The sequence below is a fragment of the Lathyrus oleraceus genome, chromosome 6 (genome assembly GCF_024323335.1).
Source record: "Lathyrus oleraceus cultivar Zhongwan6 chromosome 6, CAAS_Psat_ZW6_1.0, whole genome shotgun sequence".
NCBI lineage: Eukaryota > Viridiplantae > Streptophyta > Magnoliopsida > Fabales > Fabaceae > Lathyrus > Lathyrus oleraceus.
This window is the reverse complement of record NC_066584.1, coordinates 405,044,892-405,069,820: the sequence shown is the minus strand read 5'-3', so window position 1 is coordinate 405,069,820 and position 24,929 is coordinate 405,044,892.

Here is a 24,929-nt window from a genome sequence, read left to right as displayed (position 1 = left end):
TTATCCTGGTTAACTCTACCATTCACGGCCTTACCATCGATACATAGGCCCAACAACATGTAAACATCCTCAAGTGTGACGGTACACTCATCGAAAGGAAGGTGAAATGTGTGGGTCTCGGGTCTCCATCTCTCCAACAAAGCAAGAATGAATTTGTAGTCAATCGAGTACGAGACTATGTTGAGGAGATTTCCAAAACCACATCATCTAATATATGGTTCTATCAAAGGATCGTAGGGTACATATTCATATACACAACATCGAAATCGTTTTGGGTCCTAATAAAACTTAATTAAGAAATAAAATAAGAAGAAGTAATATAAAATAAATACAAAATAAATACGAAATAAGTACAAAATAAATACGAAATAAGTACAAAATAAATACGAAATAAGTAAAAAGAAAGTAATAACATACAAATGTCGAGATATTATCGATTGTTCCTCAGTGTTCATCACCCATAATTAATAGAGACATAATGCTGTAGAGGTTGAGTGTTGCAGAGGTTTAGTGTGGTAAAGATGGAGTGTTGTAGAGATTGATTGTTAGTGTTGCAGATGATGAAATGTTGTGACTTGATGCCTTATTTATAGATAAGTAAGTGTTTAATAGGTTGAATAGGTACGCAACATGTGAAGCATTGGATTGGATGTATGCATGTGGCAAGAGAGTAGGCGCCTAAGGCTATGGCGCATGCATGGTCACATGCGCAAAGGCTAGTGGCGCATGCATGTCTTTTTCTGCATGCAATGAAGAGGCGCCAAAGGCATGGGTGCCTAAGTTGCTTTATGCGCCATTGGAATGGACGTTTGCTTTGGATTATTATGGCACAGATTCCTTATGAGATTCCTTGTGTGCAGGCGAATGCTTTGTGTGCAGAGATTCTACCAGGCGTATGCATTGTATTATTTTGTCTCTGCATGGTCTTTGCATTGTATTGTCTTGTCTTTGCAGATGAATTGCGTGATCAGTGCATAAAATGTTCAACCTATTTAATTGCTTGTGAATAACAGATCAATGCATTCACCATTATTAGAAACCTTAAAGTTACATTTAAAAAAATGTCTTCCTCACCATATTACATGATCAGTGCTCATACCGAAGGTGAAATATTTGAACATCAATTATTCGGTTTTTGTTTTCGTAACACAAAAGTAACTCGATTTACAATAAATCGACGATCAAATTTTTCACACCTGAAACAAATAATAGAAAAGAAATTGCAGTGAAGTCCTGTGGGCCAAATCATCTGTAAAAATCCGGTGTGGTTTGCAGACAACCAGGTCAAGTTTTATCAAAAGAAGATTCGAGATGATGACGATGTTCATCATATGTTTGTCAGTCATGAATAATCTGGGTAAAACGATATAGAGTTGTATATTTTACCATAACGACAACAAGTGTCTTAGTTCATTGATCAGTCACAAGTGTTTTGTGAAACTGGTGATGACGAACAAGCTGAGGTAAATGTTGTAGATGAGGAAGAAGAAGAATTTGAGATTTTGGTTGATTAAATGGTGAATGCTGATGAAGAAGAAGAGAGATTACCAGCTAGTCATGTATATTGTCCACCTCAATACATGACAAGCTTGAATTTGGATTCCGGTGAACCTTCATCAGATATATTTTACAATCCTTATGTGCAAATACAAAGATCTTTGAAAGAATGAGACATATTTCGCACAAAAGAAGATTGTGCAAAGGCTATTAAAAAGTTTCACATGGAACTATCAACTAATTACATAGTTAATAGAACTAATGCATTAAGGTACAAAATTTATTGTCAAAACGAGCAGTGCCTTTTCAGGTTGTCAGCTTCGTACTGGAAAAGGAGTGATTCTTGGGAGATTGGATCCATGGGTCCAGTTCACACATGCTTTCTCACGAACCCAATGCAAGACTATCATAAACTTAGCTCTTAATTAATATGCGATGAAATTTTGTTTGTCATTAGCGACAATCCGTTGTTAAAGGTAAGTACAATAATCTCACATATTATAGCATAATACAAGTATACGCCATCATATAGGAAGGCTTGGATAGCTAGGACAAAGGCGGTTGAAAAAGTGTATGACAATTGGGAGGAGTCTTAAAAATAACTTCAAAAATACATGTTGCCTCTTAAACAGTATGCTCCAGGGACTATTGTCAAGTTGGAAACATTGTCGGTGTATACACCAGACGGGACTTGTACTATTGGAAATGGAATATTCCACCGTCTCTTCTGGGCGTATCAACAATGCATCAAAGGTTTTTCTTTCTGTAAACCAATTATACAAATCGATGGTACATGGTTGTACGAGAAATATAAAGGAACGTTACTGATGGTAGTGGCACAAGATGACAACAACAACATTTTTCCAATCACCTTTTTCCTTGTTGAAGAGGAGACTGTCGAGGGATGGAGTTTTTTCCTAAGAAATCTCCGATTGCACGTTGCTCCTCAACCTAACTTATGTTTGATATTCGACCGACACCCTTCAGTAGTCAGTGCATACAAAAAATATTGATAATGGCTGGCAGGATCCTCCGTTGACGCATGTCTTCTGCATCAGACATATCGCTTATAATGTTATGTGGGAGATCAAAGACAAAATGTTACGGAAGAAGGTTGTCAATGCAGGTTATGCATTATTAGAATCTTCTTTCAAACACTACCGCGAAGAAATAAGATTGTCAAACGCAAATGCAGTACGGTGGATCGACAATATTCCATTGGAGAAGTGGATTAGGGCATACGACAACGGTAAACATTGGGGCCACATGAAAACAAATCTTGTGGAATCAATGAACTCTGTCTTCAAAGGCATATGAAACCTACCTATAACCACTTTGGTGCAGGAAACATATTTCAGGATAGGGGCGCTGTTTGAGACCAGACGTTCCAAATGGAGTTTAATGTTGCAATTTAGGAAGTTGTTCAGTGACGCTTCAATGAAGTTCGTTAGACACGAAACTGCCAAAGCAAACACACACGTGGTCACAGTTTTTGACCGTACTAAAGGTTGGTACAATGTTATCGAGTCCATGGATCACAATGAAGGCATGCCAATGGGACAATACATAGTGGAACTAGATAGAGGTTGATGCGACTGCGGAAAGTTCCAAGCCTATTGTACGCCCTTCTCCCATTCATTGTGATATGTTCAAAGGTTTGAAGGGATCCATCATACTTACTATCTGACGTTTACAAAGTCATAAGCATATCCAATATTTACAAAATTAGTTTTTCAGTCATTGCAAGAGAGGATTACTGGCTAGAATATCAATGGGATATTGTCTGGCACAATGAAGTTATGCGAAGAAAGAAAAAGGGTCTCCCAAACAACACCCGTATTCGAACTGAAATGGATACAACGAACAAAATGTTTCGATTATGTAGTTCATGCCGTCAGGCAGGTCACAATCGTACTAATTGTCCTAGTGTTGGAATGAGCTCACCAATATAATTTATCATGTACCTCTTTTGCAATATATAAAAATAAAATTGTTTACATATGATAACTGTGTGAGGAAATATCATCACAAACAAATACAACACATTCAACACACAAGTAACACATAAACAACAACACAAACAACTATAGTAATTAAAATACCATTACTATAACTAAGCGATTACAACCATCAGAACAATTTTGAACATATTATGCACCATCATGCGAACGTCTCTGTCGGTCTTAATATCCACTTATTCACACACTTCTCCATTTTGAATGAACATGGACTCAAGCTATTGAATCCTTCTAATCCTTTCTGTTAGACTATGGCACGGATCTAGAATGGGGGGGGGGGGGGGTTGAATAGATCCCAAGTAAAATTTGAGTCGGCGCTACCAATTAAAAATTGGTTTTGAAAATTTGTTTTAAGTGTGGAAGCGGCCGAGGAAAATATAGTCTAAAACGAACGGTTATTGGAAAACGGGATATGCGTCTAGCCTATGGATTAGTGATAATGTAGAATAAGAATCACTACACTAGTCACACTATCAATGATTTATTTCACTTGCTAGGATTCCTAGTTCCAATGATTCAAAGAGAAAACCAAACTAGATACACAACTAAGATAATTTTGGTTTAGGCAAATTATCAAACACTTGGTGTGTAAAAACACTCCAAGTGATATTTATGTTGAGTAAGTGATTCCAATTAGTCTAGTACAATATCTTATTATACTTTGGATTCAAAAACAGAGTTTTAACTTCTTACTCAATTAATATCAAGGTTTGATAAAAGTGCTTATACAAAAATCACTTATTTTTAAGCCAAAACAAATATGCTGAAAAATAGAGAAGATAAAGGTTTGATGAGGCAGTTCCCCCGTCGTCCTCGCTTCGGGGTACGTCTGCCCTCAATTCTAAAACTAGAATTGAGATTGCTTTAATAGATATCACCTGTTGAGTATAACAGTTTATACAAGGATTGACAAGCAAATATACAACAGAATTCTCAAGACGTTGAATGTTGCTTCCACTCCTTATTCCTTGATTCAAGGTGAATCAAGTCTTTCGATTGTTGTTGATAGACCTCCGATTCCAGCCCCTTTGTTGAATAACTCTCAGTTCTTCAAACCCTCGGCCCGGCTGATCTCAACTACAACAAATCGAACCCGAAATCTTCCCTTCAATATCACTGAATCCGCTACTAGATTGATGAAGACTTCCTCTTCTCAATCACCTTTGCTCAGCTGAAAATTGATGAAGAATTCGTCCAAAAACCCCCAAAATCAAACCAGTCTTGGAGGACAAAACCCTAAAGGTTTTATTCAAGAAAAAACCTGTCGCAAGCTTCAACCCGAACCGGATTCCCCAATCTCGGCTTCGAACGTTATCACCTTTAACCAATCACAAAGCACTTCAAAAATGGTTGTGTGTAATTGATGTGTTGTGAGATGTTGAAGATGAAGATGAAGAATCTTGGACACCTATTTCACTTTTTCTTGTTCTTTGTACACTTGAATCTATTTGTCAAAATGTTACCTTGATACAAGTTGCTGAACTTCTATTTATAGTAACAAACCAACCAACCCACTTAACAGCTTTTCAAACAAAGTGGGAATTGCTTAAAAATAGTATTTACGCGCGAACGGTCGACCATAGCAGGTCTATGCGTCGACGCATAGCCTACAATTTTGGACACACTGAAAAACACATCAGTATGCGTCGACCATAGGTCGGCGTGCACTGACCCGTGGGAAATTGAAAGCTTCATGCGCCGACCCTGTGGTCGACTCAAGCCTCTGTGCGCTGACCCGTGACAAGCTGCACTATGTTATGCGCCGACCCTGCGGTCGACTCAAACCCTGCAAATCTGCAAAAATTCAGATTTTTGTGGTTTTCATGCATTTTATCATGACCATATTTTATCCACATATGTTGTATGAAATATAACAGTTTAGATGGACATAGAAAAGGATATGATAGGTGATATGTTGCATTTGTTTTATAGAGGTGGATTCGACAATGCCGATTCATCCATGGTGGTAATTTGTCATCATCGAAACCTATGATCGTATGTTGTATGACAATTTGCCCTTACATACTCCCCCTTTTTGATGATGACAACCTGTGTGAAACCAAAGAAAAACAACATGCAATATTTACACGCACTCCCCCTTTCTTTTGTAATCTAAGACTGGCTGCAAAACAACAAACTGTTAATTGTTGTGAATATCTTGGCTTGGCTTGGCTTTGGTACATGCTCTTTCTTGGCTTTGGTACATGCTCTTCTCCCCCTTTGACAACATCAAAAAGAGAAATAGAACTAGAATTCAACATAACATGATATTCAACAGGAGATAGCAAATCATATAACAATACCACACCAAATATTATTACTGAACAAATTGAAAAGGAGATAACATTAAACTAGATTAACAAACAAGCATAACAGATAATAAGTTCAGTCAAACAACAAAAGTACAGATGCACATGCAGTTTTATGCCCTAATAGCCTCGTCCTCGACCGAAACAAACATCAGTTATTTGGTCAGCAACACTACTTAGATACTTGAGGCCCACATCGACGGACTGCTCCTGTCGTGCAAATGTTTCGATGAATGTTGCATACCGTTCATTCATGCTGGTTGAGAGGCTATCGAGCCTCTCATTTTATGCTTGAAGCTGGCTGCTTATATTAGCATAGCGCTCATCCTGAGTTTATATGAATGATTGTTGAGCCAGCTGCATATCTCGCATCATATCTAAAAGTTCAGAAGAATTTTCTTGCTGCGGAGGAGACGGTGGAGATTCTTCAACACCATATTGATACGGCTGATAGAATTGGCGTTGTGTTGACCAACCCATATGTTGCCATTCACCCCAGCCACCATGGTTGGGGGCATCTTCTTCAGTTGAATAGGTATTCTGAACCCAAGCGGTGTTTGTGTAGTCGTGTGTGTCTGCTTGTGGAGGACTACCATGCTGCTCAAATGCTTGTCCTGCTCCTTCTTCTTCGTTTTCCTCTTGGTCTTCTTCTTCACTTTCATCACTTTCATCATATTCTTCAACAGTCGTAGGAATATACCCCCTGCGAACAAATCTGTATGCTTTCCGCTCATCAGACCAAAAGTATCCCATCATAGAGAGAGTTTTTGGGCTGAATTCTTTATCTGAGGAAATGGAGGTATAAGAAAAGGACGGATAATCAACGTCGGCTGCAGTAAGAACCTCTTGAATAAGAGATCCATAGGCAAGAGCAGTGCCTCGTCCGGAGTCTCGTAAACTGAACATCCTACTAGCAATGTAGTAGGGCCAGTTTATTTTGTGCTGATTTTTCAGGATATATATGAGATGAACCTCATCCTATTCAACTCGGGAAAGGCCACCCTTCTTAGGTCGCAGGATGCGCGCCACAATCCACTGAAGAATGCGCTCACCTGTTTTCAGCTTACCGGCAGTGACAGTTCGTGGGAACGCATCACTGTTCACAATGTGGTCTAGGTAGGGTCGTTTCAGCATAGCATTCAAAGCGCTCTTAAACTCATATCCTTCTATTGTGTGAGAATCAGTTACCTCAGCAGCCAATTTTAGATCAAAATATTTATTCCAAACATCAGACTTGAACGATAACTTTCTTGTGCCGATCCTGGAGTGAAACTTTTGACCACGAAATTTGTCATGAAGGCAAGTGTAGAACACACGGACTAGATCTTCGCTATATTTGGCATTGCATTCCAGGAATTTAACAATACCGTGATATTGTAGCAGAGACATGATGTCTACGAGATGCATGCATTCTGCTGTGAGTTTGTAGAAGGCATGTTGCCTCACAACTCCTCTTTGACCAATGTCGTTGTTGAAGGTGTCGACAAGAGCCGGTGGAACTAATGAGACAGTGGTAATGGGTAGGGAGGCAGAGGATGATCCCCTTGATCTCTTACCAGTAGGTTTGCGGGATGAGGAAGCCATTGGTAATGATTCTGAAGCTTTTTGTAAAGGTAGAGAGTGAAGCTTGGTGTAAGATTTTGAGAATGATTTGCAAGAAGGAGGTTTGCCCTTTTTATAGATGAAGATTTAGGGTTTTGGGAAGAGGAGAGGCCAAGAGACAATAGGCACTAGGTAGATGCAACTCACAATGTAGTGGGTTAAATGCACACTTAATGAGAATTTGAAATGCAAATGCATGGGAAGTTTGAACATTTTATGCAGAAAAAAATTGATTTTTCGTGCGATGTGTCGACCATACCCTCTGCATGTGTCAACGCATACTGTTTCAATTTTTTTGAAAAAAGAAAATTTTTAAGGTGTGCGTCGACCATTGCCCTGTTATGGTCGACTCATACAGGCAAATTTTGCAGATTTTCACTGTTATGCACATATGCTCACATGTTTGATGCATAAATAGAATTCCACACAACATTAAACATCCAAACATATATGGTATAAGAAACATGTCATATATACACAATATTATCATGTAATACAACTATTTAACCATGAAGGTTGGGAGAGAGAGACAAGGGTAAAGGAACAATATCACCTCGATGCCGGAATAACTTGATGAACAATATACTTGTGCTTGCAACAACATTAACTTGTTAGAAGTACAAGATTATAGTTTTAAATGAAATAAGATAAAGCAAGCAATTTATAACGCCCGTTCCGAAATGTCGAGAATACCAAGTTCTCAGCGAATATGAAAGAAAGGCTCAGTAGCTAGCGGCTTTGTGAAAATGTCCGCTAGTTGATTTTTAGTGTTAACATGTTCAAATACAACATCACCTTTCTCTACATGATCCCGAAGAAAATGGTGTCGAATTTCGATATGTTTGGTGCGAGAATGCAACACAGGATTTTTGGTAAGATTAATGGCACTTGTATTGTCACAGAAAATGGGAATATGTTCGAGTTTGAGATTAAAATCCAATAATTATTGCTTAACCCATAGGATTTGAGCACAACAACTACCGGCGGTAACGTATTCCGCTTCGGCGGTTGACAAAGCAACTGAAACTTGTTTCTTGCTATGCCAACTGACCAAGGAATTTGAAAATAACTGACAAGTACCACTAGTGCTTTTCCTATCCGATTTGCAACCGGCAAAATCGGAATCGGAGAAGCCTACCAATGAGCAATCATTACCTTTGGAATACCATAGTCCATACTTCGGAGTACCGGATAGGTATCGAAGTATTCGTTTGACAGCTTTTAGATGGGATTCCTTGGGACATGATTGGTATCTTGCGCATATACACACGCTAAACATAATGTCGGGACGAGAAGCCGTAAGATAGAGAAGTGATCCAATCATACCTTTATACCTTTTTACCTCTACATCCTTACCGTTTTCATCTTTATTCAAGTTTGCACATGTTGGCATGGGGGTGTCAATGGCCTTGGCTTTTGCCATGTCAAATCTCTTGATAAGGTCCAAACAATAATTTGTTTGACTCACAAATGTTCCTTCTTTGAGTTGTTTAATTTGCAAACCGAGAAAGTATGTGAGCTCCCCCATCATACTCATCTCGAATTCACCCTGCATAAGATCCGAAAATTCTCTCACGAGATTCATGTTAGTAGACCCAAATATAATATTGTCAACATAAATTTGTACTAATATCAAGTGTTTTCCTTGACGTTTAATAAAGAGAGTTGTGTCAACCTTTCCTCTTGAGTAACCTTGATCAAGTAAAAATTTACTTAGTCGCTCATACCAAGCTCTAGGAGCTTGTTTGAGACCATATAAAGCCCTTTTTAGTTTGTAAACATGATCGGGATACTCATGAGATTCAAAACCCGGAGGTTGTGCGACGTAGACCTCTCCATTTATGTAACCGTTAAGGAACGCACTCTTAACATCCATTTGGAATAGTTTAAAGTCTTTCGCACAAGTGAAGGAAAGGAGAAGGCGTATAGCCTCGAGTCGGGCACCGGCGCATAAGTTTCCTCATAGTCGATGCCTTCCTCTTGGTTATACCCTTGCGCGACTAAACGCGCCTTGTTACGGGTTATTACCCCGTTTTCGTCCAACTTGTTCCTAAACACCCATCGGGTGCTGATTACTCGATGACCTCGCGGAGAAGGGACAAGGTCCCAAACCTCATTTCTAGTGAACTGATTTAGTTCCTCCTGCATTGACAAAAACCAGTGTTCATCGAGTAGGGCTTCTTTAGGGTTTTTAGGTTCCATTTGTGAAACGAAAGTGAAGTGATAACAGAAATTACTTAGCTTCGATCGAGTTGTAACACCCTTTGAGATATCTCCGAGAATGTTGTCAATTGGATGGTCTTTGGGAGACTTCCAAGCTTGAGGGAGATCATCGTTTGAAGGCGGATGAGCTACCTCGGTTTCCTCATGATGTACATCTTTATCCTCCTCAACTTTGACTTTGTCGGGTTGATCAATCCCCGGCTCGCCACCCTTGAGTATGTCTTCCGTAGATGTACCTGCACCATGAACAACACTACCCTTCCGATGTTTCTCGGATAGGATTCGTCAAAAGTGACATGTACAGACTCTTCCACAGCAAGTAATCGTTTATTATATATTCTATATGCTTTATTCGATTGAGAGTATCCGAGGAAGATACCTTCGCCGGCCTTGGAATCGAATTTGCCCAAGTTTTCCTTTCCATTATTTAATACAGAACATTTTCAACCGAAAACATGTAAGTGAGAAACATTTGGCTTCCACCCTTTTAAAAGCTCATACGGTGTTTTATTTAGAATGGGGCGAATGAGCACCCTATTCAAAACATAACACGCCGTACTAATGGCGTTGGCCCAAAAAAATTTCGGTAAACCACTTTCGTTAATCATTGTTCTTCCCAATTCTTCCAAAATTCGATTTTTACGCTCCACAACCCCATTTTGTTGAGGAGTACGTGGAGCGGAGAAGTTATGATCGATACCATGGTTACCGCAATATTCTTCAAATAAATGGTTTTCGAACTCACCCCCATGGTCGCTTCTAATTGAAATAATGTTTGTATTTAATTTATTTTGGGAAAGCTTAGCAAACCTTTCAAAGGCGGCGAACGTATCGCTCTTGCTTACTAAAAAGATAGTCCAACAAAATCTAGAAAAATCGTCCACTATTACGAAACCGTAATAATTTCCTCCTAGACTTTTAATCCTAGACGGCCCAAATAAGTCCATATGAAGAAGTTCGAGAGGTCTCGTTGTTGAAACGATGTTTTTGGATTTAAATGAGATCCTCGTTTGCTTCCCTTTTTGACAAGCATCACAAAGGTGATCCTTGGTGAACTTTATTTTGGGGAGACCTAAGACTAGATCTTTTGAGACTACTTTATTTAGTAAGTCAAAGTTAACATGTGCTAAACGCCTATGCCATAACCATGAATCTTCACTCATTGTTACAAGGCATTTGTCACTTGTTAACGATACTTCGTTCAAGTCTAACATATAGACATTATTCACTCGCAGACCATCAAACATACTCTTCTTATCATCATTATGTACAATTTTGCAACAATCTTTTGAAAAGGATACATTGTATCCTTTGTCACATAATTGACTGATGCTAAGTAGATTGTGTTTAAGACCTTCGACAAGCAATACATCAGAAATAGTAGTGGAAGAGGGGTTGCCTACACTACCTTTACCTAGTATTGCTCCACGGTTGTTGTCACCATAGGTTACATATCCTTTCTTCTTAGCCACGAAGTCAATGAAGAGTGATATGTCTCCTGACATGTGCCTTGAGCATCCACTGTCGAGAACCCATCTTCTCTCGGTGGTCTCGAGGCATTGTACCTATGGAAATGCAATTAACACGAGAAGGTACCCAATGGCTTATTGGGTCCTGAATAGTTAGTAACGAGATGGTTGCATTTGGGCAGCCATTGATAAATGCCTTTAGGAACTAAGAATCTCCTAAACCTGCATTTAGCAATGGAGTGGCCTTTCTTGCAACAATAAAGACAAGAGAATTTTACATTTTGATTGCCTTTGCTATCTTCATCCTTTATAACATATTTATATTTTTGATATGGATTAACCATACTTTTTCGAAAGTTTGATTTATCGATTTCAAAGGTAATCTTGGGCTCAAGAGCCTTGTCAAGTTTGGTCTTTAGGTTTCTTACTTCACCTTGCCAAATATAACAAGTATCACACCCATAGTTAATTATCGTATTTCTAAGGTCCTCACAACCTGCTTTTGTGCTTTCTACCATAAAAGCTTTGAGTGCCTCAAGTTTCCTTTCGGATTCTCGATTTTTTTGTTCCAAATGGATAAAAATTTGGTTATTTGAGGCAAGCCTTTTAAAGGCCTCTTTAGCTTCACAGTGTAAAGTATCAAATGCAGCTTGTAATTCATGATGAGACATACTAGAGGATTTTTCATATTTAGCATGTCGTACCTGTTTCTTTTTGTTCTTTTGATGAGCAGAGAGGCATAGGTTTACAACTTCATCTTCATCACTAAAACTTTCATCATCGGAGGAGTCGCTATCGCTTTCCCAAGCTATGTATGCTCTCCTTGGCTTTGATGATTTCTTGTGTGATTTGGATGATTCCTTTTCCTTTGTCTTCTTGTTCATCGGACAGTCCGATTTGTAATGACCGGGCTTCCCACAAGTGTAGCACGACCCTCTAGTCTTTTTACCTTTTGAGTCATCATCTTTAGAGTACCTCGATTGTTTCCGGAAGTTTACCAAGTTCTTCTCGGAATGTTGGATGTCGTTCTTTCTCACGTAACGATTGTAGCGTTTAACGAACAACCCCATATCTTCGCTCTTGTCCTCTTCTTCTTCTTCGCTCGAGGAATAATCACTTTGCTCTTTTGCTTGAGACTTCGAGGAGGAAGTCTTAAGAGCTATAGATTTCTTTTCACTCACCTTTGTTTTGTCCTTCTTTTCTTTCTTTTCGTGTTGTTCTAGGCTCAAGAGTACTTGTTCGTGCTCTTGTAGTTTGCCAAATAATGTTGTCAAGTCTAATATGGTAAGATCATTTGCTTCTTTGATGGCGGTCACTTTCGGCTGCCATTCCCTGTTAAGACATCTCAAGATCTTATTAGTAGCAACATCATTGGAAACCGGCCTACCTAATGAATGTAATCGATTGATGAGATGAGTAAATCTCTTTTGCATGTCAGCAATGGTTTCCCCTTGCTCCATAAAAAAAAGATCAAACTCTTGTGTTAGTGTGTTGATTCTTGCCAACTTAACATCGTTCGTCCCCTCATGGGCGATTTGTAGTGAATCCCACATGGCCTTAGCAGTAGGACAATGGGATACACGATAGTATTCATCTACACCTAATGAGGAGATTAGGATATTTTTGGCTTTCCAATCATAATTGTATTTTCTTTCATCATCATCGGTCCATTGTGCTTCGGGCTTTGGCACTAATTCATTATTCTCATTGGTCATGGTTATTTCAATTGGACCATTGAGAATAACGTTCCATATTTTTCTATCTATGGAATTTATGTGCACCCGCATACAGTCTTTCCAATAACTATAATTTTCACCATTGAAAACGGGAGCTCTATTATAAGCCCCTTTAGGTTCGTTAGCCATTTTCTATCAAAGTTATATTTTGAAGCACGGAGTGAACCAGTGCTCCTGATACCACTTGTTAGACTATGGCACGGATCTAGAAGGGGGGGTTGAATAGATCCCAATTAAAATTTGAGTCGGCGCTACCAATTAAAAATTGGTTTTGAAAATTTGTTTTAAGCGCGAAAGCGGCCGAGGAAAATATAGTCTAAAACGAACGGTTATTGGAAAATCGGACATGCGTCTAGCCTATGGATTAATGATAATGTAGAATAAGAATCACTACACTAGTCACAGTATCAATGATTTATTTCACTTGCTAGTATTCCTAGTTCCAATGATTCAAAGAGCAAACCAAACTAGATACACAACTAAGATAATTTTGGTTTAGGCAAATTATCAAACACTTGGTGTGTAAAAACACTCCAAGTGATATTTATGTTGAGTAAGTGATTCCAATTAGTCTAGTACAATATCTTATTGTACTTTGGATTCAAAAACAGAGTTTTAACTTCTTACTCAATTAATATCAAGGTTTGATAAAAGTGCTTATACAAAAATCACTTATTTTTAAGCCAAAATAAATATGCTGAAAAATAGAGAAGATAAAGGTTTGATGAGGCAGTTCCCCCGTCGTCCTCGCTTCGGGGTACGTCTGCCCTCAATTCTAAAATTCGAATTGAGATTGCTTTAATAGATATCACCTGTTGAGTATAACAGTTTATACAAGGATTGACAAGCAAATATACAACAGAATTCTCAAGACGTTGAATGTTGCTTCCACTCCTTGTTCCTTGATTCAAGGTGAATCAAGTCCTTCGATTGTTGTTGATAGACCTCCGATTCCAGCCCCTTTGTTGAATAACTCTCAGTTCTTCAAACCCTCGGCCCGACTGATCTCAACTACAACAAATCGAACCCGAAATCTTCCCTTCAATATCAGTGAATCCGCTACTAGATTGATGAAGACTTCCTCTTCTCAATCACCTTCGCTCAGCTGAAAATTGATGAAGAATTCGTCCAAAAACCCCCAAAATTAAACCAGTCTTGGAGGACAAAACCCTAAAGGTTTTATTCAAGAAAAAACCTGTCGCAAGCTTCAACCTGAACCGGATTCCCCAATCTCGGCTTCGAACGTTATCACCTTTAACCAATCACAAAGCACTTCAAAAATGGTTGTGTGTAATTGATGTGGTGTTGTGAGATGTTGAAGATGAAGATGAAGAATCTTGGACACCTATTTCACTTTTTCTTGTTCTTTTTACACTTGAATCAATTTGTCAAAATGTTACCTTGATACAAGTAGCTGAACTTCTATTTATAGTAACAAACCAACCAACCCACTTAACAGCTTTTCAAACAAGGTGAGAATTGCTTAAAAACAGTATTTGCGCGCGAACGATCGACCATAGCAAGTCTATGCATCGACGCATAGCCTGCAGTTTTGGACAAACTGAAAAACACATCAGTATGCGTCGACCATAGGTCGGCGTGCGCTGACCTGTGGGAAATTGAAAGCTTCATGTGCCGATCCTGTGGTCGAGTCAAGCCTCCGTGCGCTGACCCGTGACAAGCTGCACTATGTTATGCGCCGACGCTGCGGTCGACTCAAACCCTGCAAATCTGCAAAAATTCAGATTTTTGTGGTTTTCATGCATTTTGTCATGACCACATTTTATCCACATATGTTGTATGAAATATAATAGTTTAGATGGACATAGAAAAGGATATGATAGGTGATATGTTGCATTTGTTTTGTAGAGGTGGATTCGACAATGCCGATTCATCCATGGTGGTAATTTGTCATCATCGAAACCTATGATCGTATGTTGTATGATAGTTTGCCCTTACACTTTCAACATCCGTAATTTCCTCTTCTAACCAACGGTCCAATGTCCGATTAAGACTTTCTAACGACTTTATATTCCAAAGTCAACATTTCTCTTATGAATGTGAAAAGACATGGTTAAAAAAAGAAGAGAAAGAGATTGAAGTAGAATGAAAGAAAATGTGTTTGATGGATAAAAGATGTGTGAAAAATATGGGATATGGATGTGGCATTTATAGATAAACTTTCAAAAATGCATGCGCCAAAGGACTAGGCGCCACATGTGCAAGCACATGCATGCACCAGGAGCATGGGCGTATGACACATGCATGCGCCAACAACCTTGGCGCCTCCATGCTATGCTTTGAAAGCATGCGCCAATGGTGATTGCGCCTCCTCTTTCTTTTAAATGGATGCACCAGTTCATCTGGCGCATCTGTTTGAAAAGGTAATTATTTAGGTAATTTTTTTGAAAAATTGATTATTTCATAAATTAATTTGAAAATTGTGGTTATTTTTAAAAAAATAATCTAAAATTACACTTAATAAAAATCAACACATTATATACCATTACATATCTCATTAATATTATCTTTTGAAAATCTCAATTTCAAAAATGATTAAAGGAGTTTTTTTTATCTAAAACCAACTAAAACATCCATCTTCATACTTTAAAAAAAAATTAAATATTGACTTTTCAACTCCAAATTATAAAGTAAACATCATAAAAATTTTCTTTCTTATTAAAAAAACAACAAAATAATTGAAAGGTTAACAAGATGACTGCTCGTGGGGGAGAAGATGAATGAAATCTTGGATGTTAAGAAAATCTTGAGTTTAACCATTTTTAATATAAGTGGTGATCCAAGTACACATGAAAAAGCTATTAAGATTCTTGTTTTGAGGGAATTTATGAATCAATAGATAAAGTCAATTGAAAAGAACAAAACATGATAACTTACACATTTTCCACCGACATGCAAGAAGATTGATTAAAAATGGATATTCAAAATAAAGTACAATGAAAGTTGCTAGATGGAACACAATCAAAACAATATTGGCTTTAGTAGCATGCAAGAACCAGAATTCATACTCGTTTGTTGTGTAAAGAATTCCTTCCTTAGTGGAAAATAATTAAATAAATCATCTCTGGAACACAAATTGTTTGTGAAATAAGAAGTCATAGGAAAATTCTTATATTCAACATTTATACTATGAAAGAGATATTGATGATAGGAAAAATGTTAGACGATAGTACCGATCTAAAACGGGAGTAGAATAGATCAGTTTTTGAAATTTAGCGCTTTTTAAAAATGTTTTCAACAGTTGCGGAAGCACCCTAGATTTTAATCGTCTAAGTGATCTGTTAATGGTAAGATCGGATATGCGTGAAATCGAATGAAATTACTAAGATAGAGATTATCAACCACTATCTTAATCAATCGATCAACCACTATAATCCTGGATATTGTTACCTCTAATAATGCATAAACACAATAAGAGATCAAGTAAAATATTACTAAGTTTGTGTGAGATTAATTTTATCGAACACTTGGTGTGCACTCCACACCAAGTTTCAATTTCACTCAAAGTGAATGTGCAGAATTTTACTCTGCTGCAATCAAAGTGATTGCACCAATTTATCGAACAGGTACTATGCACAAGAATCAAGCGATATTGATTTTACTATTAATTTCACACAGACCGTAATTAATGCAGAATTTAAAGAGTTAAGAGATAGAGAGAGCAAGATCGAATTTGTTGAGACAGTTCCCTTATCGTCCTCGCTTAGGGTACGTCTGCCATCAATTCTAAATCTAGAATTGAGATGTTTTTGTTAACACATTGCAAAGTCAATACAAGAGAACAAATGATCACCACCAAACAACCCCTAGAGTTGTTGCAGATCCTATTCTTTTCTCTCCCTTTGATTCGAGTTGAACCAAGTCCTTCAAGCCCTTCGAACAAACCTCCGGTTACCGCTACCTTATTGCAAGAACGCCACGTTCCCCAAAACTTCAGCTCGGCTGATTTCGAATGCAAGTCGCTTGAACCCTAAGATTTCTTCATAATCCTCGGGTTACCGTTACTTGTTTAACCGAACCCATCGTTCTTCAAACTTTTCACTCGGCTGAATCTGCGAAGCAAAGATTAGTGCAAAAACCCTTAGTTCTTGGAGGAAAAACCCCCAATAGTTTTATTCAAGAAAACCCCATACAAAGCCTCAACCCAAACTAAGATAATCCAATCTTATTTGGACGTTATCACAACAGCAATGCACAATGCTCAACAAAGATTATTATGTGTGATTATTGAGAAATGCAATGAAGAATGAAGATGATGAGCACTTTGGTGTATATGTTTCACTTTTCTTGTTAAGATATTAAAGAAGAGACTCTAGAATATTTATATGATGCATGGACCAACTAACAGACATAACAAAATTATTTTGCAAAATTACACAGCAGAAAATTAAGTCTAAGCAGCGGCCACTCGACCTGTTCATACAGGTCACTCGACCTGTATGGACCCGAGGCAAAATTATTCAGGTAAAACAGGCGATGAGTCGACTCAAACAGGGGATGAGTAGACTCAAATAGAGTTTTTCCAGGACTGAGTCGACCTATGACTCGACCTGTTGAGACCTGTGACTACATGATTCAAATGAAAATAGGCATTGAGTCGACGCAACATGTGGATGAGTCGGCTCATTCAGTTTTCCCAGGATTGAGTCGACCCGTGGCTCGGTCTTTTCAGACCCAAGAGTTACGCTCAGAGTCATTGGGTTGGCCTATGAATCGACCTGTTCAGACCCGAGAGTTACGCTCTGAGTCATGAGTCGACTAACAGGTCTTAAACTCCCAAAACTGAGTTTTGAGATGTATTTTGACCAATTTAACTGATCTCTTATGAACCTAGGATATTTACTATGATCAAGTGCATGATTCACATCTATGATATGCTCCTATATTCCTGGACACGTTGAACCTATATTTTGAACATGTTAGAGGATGAATTCATTTTATGATATGATGATACTGTCCAAAGTACACGTTATGGGCGATTAGAAAGGATTGACATCATTAAAATAAGGACTAGACCTATTTTCCCTCACATAGTCCCCCTTTTTGCGATAACTTTATTTAGCAAGTCAAAGTTGACATGCGCTAATCGCCTATGCTTAAGCCACGAGTCTTCACTCATGGAGACACGACATTTAGCACTAGTCAAAGATACTTCATTTAAGTTAAGCATGTATACATTATTTTCCCTCCAATCTTTAAGCACATCATTCTTATTATCATTATGTTCAATCATGCAACAATTTTTTGAAAACAATACTTTATATCCTTTGTCACATAATTGGTTAATACTAATGAGATTGTGCTTAAGGCCTTTACCTAAGAGGACGTATGAGATAGTAGTAGATGAGGGATTACCTATACTACCTTTTCTGAGTATAGCTCCCTTGTTATTATCTCCGTAGGTTACAAACCCTTTCTTCTTAGCCACAAAGTCAAAGAACAAGGAGGTGTCACTTGTCATGTGTCTTGAGCATCCACTATCGAGAACCCATGTTCTCTCTGTATCCTCAAGACATTCCACCTACAAATTTAAACAAGGGAATGAGGTACCCAATTTTCACTGGGTCCTAGTGTGTTAGTGAAACTTTGGTTGCATTTGGGAAACCATTGAAAAATACCTTTAGGGACTAGAAATCTCATAAGTCGACATTTAGCAATAGTATGTCCCCTTTTGCAATAATATAAACAATTTAAGTTAGGGTGAGAGTTGTTTTTGCTAACTAGATCCTTTACCACATAAGTGTATTTTTTATAAGGATTATTCATGTTACTTCTAAAATGTGATTGATCAATAGCAACGATAACTTTAGGTTGTAAAGCCTTGTCTAATTTGGCTTGAAGAGTTCTAACCTCTCTTGTCCAAATGTGACAGGTTTCACATCTGGACCATCCAAACCAAAATCCCTTATCATCTTCAGTTTTGCCTTTAGTAACCTCTATCATAGATTTCTTGAGAGTTTCTAATTCCTTTTCGGAATCAGAAATCTTCTTTTCTAAATAGCAGAAAATTTTCTTATTTGAGGCTAGGCGTTTGAAAGCTTCCTTGGCCTCATTGTATAGAGTACTAAAGGAATTTTGAAAATCACAATAAGACATTTTATCAACATGATTAAATTTAGAATTACTTACATTCTTTTTCTTCTTTCGATGAGCTGTAAGATAAAGATTGACGTTTTCTTCTTCATCACTTGAGTTATCATCACTTGAGGACTCACTATCTCTCTCCCATGCAATGTATGCTCTTTTAGCTTTGCTAGATTTGTTGTGATGTTTGTCTTTTCCTTTGTCTTTCTTCAGCAAGGGACAATCCGACTTATAACGACCGGTCTTTCCGCAATTAAAGCATGATCCTTTTGACTTAGTTATCTTATCTTCCTCTTGATTCAAGAATTTTGGTTGTCTTCTATAGCTGATAAGATTTTTATTCGAATGTTGGACTTGATTCTTTCTAAGGTATCGGTTATACCTCCTTATGAGCAGCCCCATGTATTCATTCGAATCTTTATCGTCATCACTTGATTCACTCTCACACGCATCATTGGTGGATGACTTATATCTTGAAGTCTTTAAAGCGATAGACTTCCTTTCGGTGTCCTTAGATTTCTCCTTCTTTTCTTTCTTTTGACTCTTCTCATGTTTCTCAAGGTTCATGAGCTCTTGCTCATGCTCTTGAAGATTTTGAAACAATGTTGCCATTTCCAATGTTCTTAGATCATTGGCTTCCTTAATTGTGTTGACCTTTGGTAGCCAATTCCTGTTAAGACATCTTAAAATTTTATTAGTAGCAATATCATTAGGGGTAGTTCTACCAAGAGTATTTAACCGATTAATTAGATGATAAAATCGCTTTTGTATATCGGCAATGGTTTCACCATCCTCCATATGAAAAAGGCCAAGTTCTTGAGTTAAGGTGTTGATTCTAGCTAGTTTGACATCATTTGTTCGCTCATGGGTAATTTGCAATGAGTCCCACATAGCTTTAGCACTATTACAATGGGAAACCCTATAATACTCATCAACATCTAAGGCGGTGATGAGTATGTTTCTGGATTTCCAATCATAGCTGTACTTTTTCTCATCTTCTTCATTCCATTGTGCTTCAGGTTTAGGTATAACAAAACCATCCGCATTGGTTATGGTTATTTCCATAGGACCATCTTGGATGACTTTACATACTTTCCTATCAATAGAGTTGATATGGATAGGCACACAATCTTTCCAATAACTATAGTTTTCATCGATAAAAATAGGCGCCCTAATGTACGCCCCTTTAGGATCATTACTCATTTTCTAAAAAGTTATATGCGAAGCACTAGATGAACTGGCGCTCGTGATACCACTTGTTAGACGATATTACCGATCTAAAAGGGGGGTTAAATATATCAGTTTTAAAAATTTAGCGCTTTTTAAAAAGGTTTTCAATGGTTGCGGAAGCACCCTAGAATTTAATCGTCTAAACAATCCGTTAATGGAAAGATCGGATATGCGTGAAACCGAATGGAACTTCTAAGATAAAGATTATCAACCACTATCTAAATTAATCGATCAACCACTATAATCCTTGATATCGTTACCTTTAATAATGCTTAAATACAATAAGAGATCAAGTAAAATATTACTAAGTTTGTGTGAGACTAACTTTATCGAACACTTGGTGTACACTCCACACCAAGTTTCAATTTCACTCAAATTGAATATGCAGAATTTTACTCAGCTCCAATCAAAGTGATTGCACTAATTTATCGAACATTATGCACAACAATCAAGCGATATTGATTTTACTATTAATTTCACACAAACTGTAAATAATGCAGAATTTAAAGAGTTAAAAGATAGAGAGAACAAGATCGAAACTGTTGAGGCAGTTCCCTTATCGTCCTCTCTTACGGTACTTCTCCCCTCAATTCTAAATCTAGAATTGAGATGTTTTATTAACACATTGAAAAGTCAATACAAGAGAACAAATGATCACCACCAATCAACCCCTTGAGTTGTTGCAAATCATATTATATTCTCTTCCCTTGATTCAAGTTGAACCAAGTCCTTCAAGCGCTTCGAACAAACCTCTGATTACCGCTACCTTATTTCAAGAACGCCATGTTCCCTAAAACTTTAGCTCGGCTGATTTCGAACGCAAGTCGCTTGAACCCTAAGCTTTCTTCACAATCCTCCGGTTACTGTTACTTGTTTGACCGAACCCACCGTTCTTCAAACTTTTCACTCGGCTGAATCTGCAAAGCAAAGGTTAGTGAAAAAGCCCCCAATTCTTGGAGGACAAAACCCCAATGGTTTTATTCAAGAAAAACCCACCCAAAGCCTCAACCCAAACTAAGATAATCCAATCTTATTTGGACGTTATCATAACAGCAATGCACAATGCTCAACAAAGATTATTATGTGTGATTATTGAGAAATGTAATGAAGAATGAAGATGATGAGCACTTTGGTGTATATCTTTCACTTTTCTTGTTAAGATATTGAAGAAGAGACTCTAGAATATTTATATGATGCATGGACCAACTAACAGACATAACATAATTATTTAGCAAAATTACACAGTAGAAAATTAAGTCTAAGCAGCGGCCACTCGACCTGTTCATACAGGTCACTTGACCTATATGGACCCGAGGAAAAATTATTCAAGTAAAACATGTGATGAGTCGACTCAAACAGGGGATGAGTCAATTCAGATAGAGTTTTTCCAGGATTGAGTCGACCTATGACTCGACCTGTTCAGACACGTGACTACATGGTTCAAATAAAAATAGGCATTGAGTCGATGCAACATGTGGATGAGTCGACTGATTCAGTTTTCTCAGGATTGAGTCGACCTGTGGCCCGACCTATTCAGACCTAAGAGTTACTCTCTAAGTCATTAAGTCGACCTGTGAATCGACATGTTCAGACCCGAGAGTTACGCTCTGAGTCATTGTAAGACCTCAATTTTGACCCTATGATCCCTCATGCAATTTCATCACAAGCATTAGCATTGGGATCATACCTTGGCATCCTCCTTACCCCTCCTTCATTGGGTTTATTTTGGGAGAGATCACCAAGCACTATGTGATTGTATCATACTCGTATATTATCATTTTACTAACCAAAATACAAAAACATGTCTTTGCATTTGCCTAACTCTTTTGTATGTAGGGCATGATCTCCTTTGATCTATCAAGTTCATATTTAGGGTTTGAGACCCTCATGACAAAGAGCACAACCATTAATTGATCCAAGAATGGTTATGAGCATCATAGATGAGTTTCATTGGTTCCTACATGTTATATTGATCAAGTTTTCTTTAAGAGTTTAGAGGTTATTTGTCTTGGAAACCCTAGTTTGACTGGGTATCTTAAGTAACTTCTCCAACAAGCTATCTCACCGATTGATCAAATTTCTCAAGGGACACTTCAAAATTCATCATCTTATGCATATATGATCTACCATGATCCAAGAAAGTCAAGAGAATTGAAGGTTATCAAGTTGGTTGATGATGGTTGGCCAGATGATTTCATCTGATCAAAACTGGGTCTCCCTAGACCCTATCTCCTACAATTTTCACCATATGAAAATGATTCCAAGAGAAAAGTTACTCTAAATGATATTCCAAACAACTTTCATGTTGATACCTATAGCTATTTTTTCATGGAAAATCATTTTCTATGTTGAAACATTATAGGTCATTTTGTGTAAACCCTAATTTGAAACTCAACTTCCCAAGGCCATAACTTGCTCAATTTTTATGAGATGAAATATTTCAAAGTTTCACAAGTAAATTCAATATGTCTACTTCAACCTTTATGTTTGGAGTGATAGCTAATTCAACTTTTATGAGCATGTGATATGAGGTTACATTATAGGTCACTTTAGACCTATACCATTGAACAAGTGATTTTTCCAAACTTCAAAAATGCATAACTCTATCATTCTAAATCCAAATGACATGAAATTGATGACTATTTTGAAGGTCTTTGAAAGAGATACAAATTTGATGAAGACACTTTCCTCATTTGAAGCTCACATAAAAAGTTAAGCAAGGTGGAATATTGAGATATATGGCTTGACACATAGAATGTTTTTTGATATGTTGAAATTTCCAAACTTCCACTTCAAAATTCATCATGATACAAGCTTCAAATGGAACAGTGTTTAATATTAAAGTTATTCCTCTTGATCTAACCTTTCCAAAAAGTACAATTTCATCCATTTTGAACAAGAATTGCTAGGGTTGCGCATGGCTTGAACATTGCATCATCAATTGGCAAGGATCAAACTTCAAATAGCTGTGTATAATTTGAATGAGAAGAGCGATCGAAAATGCAGCGGAATTTAAAATTTATCCTTTAGTGATCCTTATGAATGGGCATGATCAGTTATAGAATCGTTACCTCTTGTGGCGATTGTAACCTTTGATGCAGATCTACGGAGCGATCACGAATGTTGAACGATGACAACGCCTCTACTCAATCCACACGAACGGATTCCTCCAATCTCAGTGCTAGCTGCTATGAATGAAGGCTTTGAGTGTGAGAGAGAGAGAGGAACGAAATTGGAACTTCACAAATGCTTCTACACAAGGGTTCTATTCATAGAACCACTTGTGTGGGCTGCAAGCTAAAAAAGCCCACTCAAGTGTATGTGGTCCATATCTTATAATATGCCAAAATCCCTTAAGCGTGTGGTACCTTACCATATTTCATATTCTACTTAAGTACACCGTATCTTACAATGTTCTACAACTTACATAAGTGCACCGTACATTACGGTATTCCTTAGTTACTCTATCTCTCATCAATCTGTCCTTTTGTGTGTGACCCTGTAGGTTTTCGCGACATTGGAAAGTATTTAATGCACGTATTTAACATAATAAATAGTGAGCGGTATCTAGCAACACATCACTACTACCCAAGACACAAAAATGTCATGTGATCTGACAAATCCTTTTGTGATAATACTTATGTGTATAATTACCCTTTTCCCTTATGTCTATATTGAACACAAGGCATAGATCGTGTCATCCTTGTCCAGTTCAATATTGGGCCCATAGACATTTATCCTGTTATGCAGGATGGGCAAATTCCATCTAGGTCACTCATGTCCCTTAGCATGCTTCGTGGAGTACCCATCAACTATCTTTATGGTCATCCAGTTACGGACAATGTTTGATCAGCAATAAGGCACTCGACTTTACATCTAGGGTCCATAGTGGTTTCAGGGGTGGTTTACACCATTATCACCATGAGAATAACTTATGACACTTTGCATAACATTCTATAGAGTATTCTCATAGCGGGTCAATCCAGTATAAATATTACTCTTAATATTCATACCTATGTTTAAGACTTGATAACTCCTTATCCATGATCCATGAGATATGATCATCAGTCTATATATATAATAGTCTTAATGCTTTAATGTTATCCCACTTCACAATAAAGCTCGACTACGGATACTTTAAGAATAGTGTTCTTATGTTTAATGTGATCTCATGATTAAGTCACACTTGCTACATTAAACGGACTATCTATTCTAAGGACTTTATTATACAAACATAATAAAGAAAAAGCCTTTTATTATTAATAAATAATTCGATATAAGTACCAAAAGTATTGGCCTCTAGGGCTTACACCAACAATCTCCCACTAGCACTAGAGCTAATCAGGCATACCCCTAATGCCCATAGATCTAGTATGGCCATCATGCTTCTACTGCGCAAGAGGCTTTGTCAGTGGGTCAGGAATATTGTTAAGTGTAGGTACTCTGCATATTTTCACATCTCCTCTATCTATTATCTCTCGAATGAGGTGATAACGCCTAAGTATGTGTTTGGATCGTTGGTGAGATCTAGGTTCCTTAGCTTATGCGATAGCACCATTGTTATCACAATAGAGACCAATGGGATCCACAATGCTAGGAACTATGCCAAGTTCACTAATAAACTTATTGATCCAAACAACTTCCTTTGCTGCACTTGAGGCAGTAATATACTCGGCCTCGGTTGTAGAATCAGCAATTGTATCTTGCTTTGAACTTTTCCAACTCACAGCGTCACAGTTT